General features: G+C 49.1%; 1 protein-coding gene across 1 annotated transcript in view; it reads left to right on the top strand.

Moving 5' to 3' along the window:
* The window catches only part of LOC109879947 (dystrophin), a 237,438-nt gene that overhangs the window by 29,697 nt on the left and 202,741 nt on the right, over positions 1-5,000 (top strand).

Here is a 5,000-nt window from a genome sequence, read left to right as displayed (position 1 = left end):
AGTGACGCCGTATCACTGTGAACAGTGCACTGCTGACCAGGGACTCTGGAGTGAAGGGTCTTGGGCCTTCCAGGGCATCTGGAGTGAAGGGTCTTGGGCCTCCCAGGGCATCTGGAGTGAAGGGTCTTGGGCCTTCCAGGGCATCTGGAGTGAAGGGTTTTGGGCCTCCCAGGGCATCTGGAGTGAAGGGTCTTGGGCCTCCCAGGGCATCTGGAGTGAAGGGTCTTGGGCCTCCCAGGGCCTCTGGAGTGAGGGGTCTTGGGCCTCCCAGGGCCTCTGGAGTGAAGGGTCTTGGGCCTCCCAGGGCCTCTGGAGTGAAGGGTCTTGGGCCTCCCAAGGCCTCTGGTCTAAAGCAGTGCACTAATAGGGTCCCATTTGGGACGTAAATCCATATCTGTCTGTGATGTCACTGCTGTCATCTCATATCCCTGGTATAGTGTTGTTATCCACACCCTCCATCCCAGTTCACACAGTTCAGCTGTTATAGTCAAGGTCTTCAGTAGTGTAGCTGTAGTAGAAATATACCCATGAGCAAAATATTTAATGATAATGTTATCTTAATCCTTTACATTGCTATCTTTCTGAGTCACTAGTCTATTGATGTGGGACTTAAAATTGTGATAATGACTGATGGATCATGTGGCGGAGAAGGGACGAGACGAGGGATACGGGAGAGAGAGAAAAAAGTAAAAATTTTTTTTCAGAGAGGGGAGAGAGACGAGAGAGGGAGAGAAGAGAGAGAGACAGAGAGAGACAGAGAGAGAGAGACAATAGAGTGAATGAGAGAGAGAGAGAGAGAGAGAGGGAGGAAGAGAGACAGAGAGAGAGGAGAGAGAGAGAGAGAGAGAGAGAGAGAGAGAGACAGAGATGAGAGAGACAGAGAGAGAGAGAGAGAGAGAGAGAGAGAGGGAGAGAGAGAGAGAGGGGAGAGAGGAAGCGAGACAGAGACGGGGGAGAGAGAAAGAGAGGGGAGAGAGAAAGAGAGAGACAGAGAGGGGGAGAGAGAAAGAGACCGAGAGGGAAAGAGAGAGTGAATGTCAGAGAGAGCGGAAGAAAAAGAGAGAGAGAGACAAAGATGAAGAAGAGCGAGAGAGTGAGAGAAAGAAAGTGAGAGAATGAGAGAGAGATGAGAGAGAGGGAAATGAGTCTAGCTGTCTGGAAGACGTCATTATCCTTCACTTCATTTATCATCATTTACACCAACTGCCAGGACTATCTCTCCCACTCTGATCAAATCAAATCAAATGTATTTATAAAGCCCTTCGTACATCAGCTGATATCTCAAAGTGCTGTACAGAAACCCAGCCTAAAACCCCAACAGCAAGCAATGCAGGTGTAGAAGCACGGTGGCTAGGAAAAACTCCCTAGAAAGGAACCAGGCTATGTGGGGTGGCCAGTCCTCTTCTGGCTGTGCCGGGTGGAGATTTATAACAGAACATGGCCAAGATGTTCAAATGTTCATAAATGACCAGCATGGTCAAATAATAATAATCACAGGCAGAACAGTTGAAAGTGGAGCAGCAGCACGGCCAGGTGGACTGGGGACAGCAAGGAGTCATCATGTCAGGTAGTCCTGAGGCATGGTCCTAGGGCTCAGGTCCTCCGAGAGAGAGAGAGAAAGAGAGAATTAGAGAGAGCACACTTAAATTCACACAGGACACCGAATAGGACAGGAGAAGTACTCCAGATATAACAAACTGACCCTAGCCCCCCGACACAAACTACTGCAGCATACATACTGGAGGGGAGGGGTCAGGAGACACTGTGGCCCCATCGAGGACACCCCCGGACAGGGCCAAACAGGAAGGATATAACCCCACCCACTGATGCAAACAGACAGAACTATCTCTCCCACTCTGATGCAGACAGACAGGACTATCTCTCCCACTCTGATGCAGACAGACAGGACTATCTCTACCACTCTGATGCAGACAGACAGGGAGACAGACAGACAGCAGACAGGACTATCTCTCCCACTCTGATGCAGACAGACAGGGAGACAGACAGACAGTTCAGTTCCCAGGCTGAATGGTCTGGATGAGTTTACACAGCTCAGGGGATTGGGCTGGGTTTAGGATGTTCAGTTGGGGAAGACAGCTTCTCAGAGTAGGAATGCTGGCTGATGATGGGATCAGTTTTAGGTCATAACGAATACAATCATCTCGACAAGGGGGACCTGATCCTAGATCAGCAGTCCTACTCTGTCATCCAGCCTGGCTCACAGTGTATTGTTGAGATGTGAACAGATTCTGATTCCGGACTCTGTTGTTCAGACTGGGGAGTTACAGTAGGGGGAGGGTTAGTCCAGTATAATGGATGCTGCTCTCTCTGTCTTTAGGGGTTAGTCCAGTATAATGGATGCTGCTCTCTCTGTCTTTAGGGGTTCGTCCAGTATAATGGATGCTGCTCTCTCTGTCTTTAGGGGTAGTCCAGTATAATGGATGCTGTCTCTCTCTGTCTTTAGGGGTTAGTCCAGTATAAGGATGCTGCTCTCTCTGTCTTTAGGGGGTTAGTCCAGTATAATGGGATGCTGCTCTCTCTGTCTTTAGGGGTTAGTCCAGTATAATGGATGCTGCTCTCTCTGTCTTTAGGGGTTAGTCCAGTATAATGGATGCTGCTCTCTCTGTCTTTAGGGGTTAGTCCAGTATAATGGATGCTGCTCTCCTCTGTCTTTTAGGGGTTAGTCCAGTATAATGGATGCTGCTCTCTCTGTCTTTAGGGGTTAGTCCCAGTATAAATGGATGCTGCTCTCTCTGTCTTTAGGGGTTAGTCCAGTATAATGGATGCTGCTCTCTCTGTCTTTAGGGGTTAGTCCAGTATAATGGATGCTGCTCTCTCTGTCTTTAGGGGTTAGTCAGTATAATGGATGCTGCTCTCTCTGTCTTTAGGGGTTAGTCCAGTATAATGGATGCTGCTCTCTCTGTCTTTAGGGGTTAGTCCAGTATAATGGATGCTGCTCTCTCTGTCTTTAGGGGTTAGTCCAGTATAATGGATGCTGTTCTCTCTGTCTTTAGGGGTTAGTCCAGTATAATGGATGCTGCTCTCTCTGTCTTTAGGGGTTAGTCCAGTATAATGGATGCTGCTCTCTCTGTCTTTAGGGTTAGTCCAGTATAATGGATGCTGCTCTCTCTGTCTTTAGGGGTTAGTCCAGTATAATGGATGCTGCTCTCTCTGTCTTTAGGGGTTAGTCCAGTATAATGGATGCTGCTCTCTCTGTCTTAGGGGTTATCCAGTATAATGGGATGCTGCTCTCTCTGTCTTAGGGGTTAGTCCAGTATAATGGATGCTGCTCTCTCTGTCTTTAGGGGTTATTTATAGTCCAGATAATGGATGCTGCTCTCTCTGTCTTTAGGGTTAGTCCAGTATAATGGATGCTGCTCTCTCTGTCTTTAGGGGTTAGTCCAGTATAATGGATGCTGCTCTCTCTGTCTTTAGGGGTTAGTCCAGTATAATGGATGCTGCTCTCTCTGTCTTTAGGGGTTAGTCCAGTATAATGGATGCTGCTCTCCTCTGTCTTTAGGGGTTAGTCCAGTATAATGGATGCTGCTCTCTCTGTCTTTAGGGGTTAGTCCAGTATAATGGATGCTGCTCTCTCTGTCTTTAGGGGTTAGTCCAGTATAATGGATGCTGCTCTCTCTGTCTTTAGGGGTTAGTCCAGTATAATGGATGCTGCTCTCTCTGTCTTTAGGGGTTAGTCCAGTATAATGGATGCTGCTCTCTCTGTCTTTAGGGGTTAGTCCAGTATAATGGATGCTGCTCTCTCTGTCTTTAGGGGTTAGTCCAGTATAATGGATGCTGCTCTCTCTGTCTTTAGGGTTAGTCCAGTATAATGGATGCTGCTCTCTCTGTGTTTTATGTGTTGCTGATCGACTCTACATGTATTTTCTAAACTGTCACTGTTGCCCTGACACTCTTGACCTTCCTTTCACATCTTTCATTTTCTCCTCCAATCTCTCCTCCACTCTCTCTTCTCCACTCTCTCTCCTCCACGCTCTCTCCTCCACTCTCTCTCCTCCACTCTCTCTCCTCCACTCTCTCCCCTCCACTCTCTCCTCCACTCTCTCTCCTCCACTCTCTCATCTACTCTCTCCACTCTCTCTCCTCCAATCTCTCCACTCTCTCTCCTCCATTCTCTCCTCTACTCTCTCCTCAAATCTCTCTCCTCCACTCTCTCTCCTCAAATCTCTCTCCTCCAATCTCTCCACTCTCTCCTCCACTCTCTCCTCCACTCTCTCCTCTAATCTCTCTCCTCCACTCGCTCTCACCCTTTCAACCATCCAACCACACATGCCTTTGTGTCTGTCCTTTTTCTCTCACTCCTACCCTCGATCCCATCCTCCATTCTTCTCTCTCCCTCTCCTGTCCTCCCTCTGACTCCTCCTCTCTTGTCCTGTCCTTCTCCCTCTCCTCTCCTCTCCTCTCCTCCCTCTGACTCTCCCTCTCTCTTCTTGTCCTTCTCCCTCTCCCTCTCTTCTCCTCTCCTCCCTCTGACTCTCCCTCTCTCTTCTTGTCCGTCTTCCCTCTCCCTCTCTTCTCCTCCCTCTGACTCTCCCTCTCTCTTCTTGTCCTTCTTCCCTCTCCCTCTCCTCTCCTCCCTCTGACTCTCCCTCTGACTCTCCCTCTCTCTTCTTGTCCTTCTTCCCTCTCCCTCTCTTCTCCTCTCCTCCCTCTGACTCTCCCTCTCTCTTCTTGTCCTTCTTCCCTCTCCCTCTCCCTCTCTTCTCCTCTCCTCCCTCTGACTCTCCCTCTCTCTTCTTGTCCTTCTTCCCTCTCCCTCTCCCTCTCCTCTCCTCCCTCTGACTCTCCCTCTCTCTTCTTGTCCTTCTTCCCTCTCCCTCTCTTCTCCTCTCCTCCCTCTGACTCTCCCTCTCTCTTCTTGTCCTTCTCCCTCTCCCTCTCCTCCCTCTTACTCTTCTTCTCTTTTCCTGTTCTTCACCCTTCCTCTGTATAATTGTCTCTCTCCTTTGCCTCTCCCTCCCTCTTCTTGTTTCTCTTTTTTC

The sequence above is a fragment of the Oncorhynchus kisutch genome, unplaced genomic scaffold (genome assembly GCF_002021735.2).
Source record: "Oncorhynchus kisutch isolate 150728-3 unplaced genomic scaffold, Okis_V2 scaffold2241, whole genome shotgun sequence".
Taxonomy (NCBI): domain Eukaryota; kingdom Metazoa; phylum Chordata; class Actinopteri; order Salmoniformes; family Salmonidae; genus Oncorhynchus; species Oncorhynchus kisutch.
This window is presented reverse-complemented; position numbering and strand designations above follow the sequence as displayed.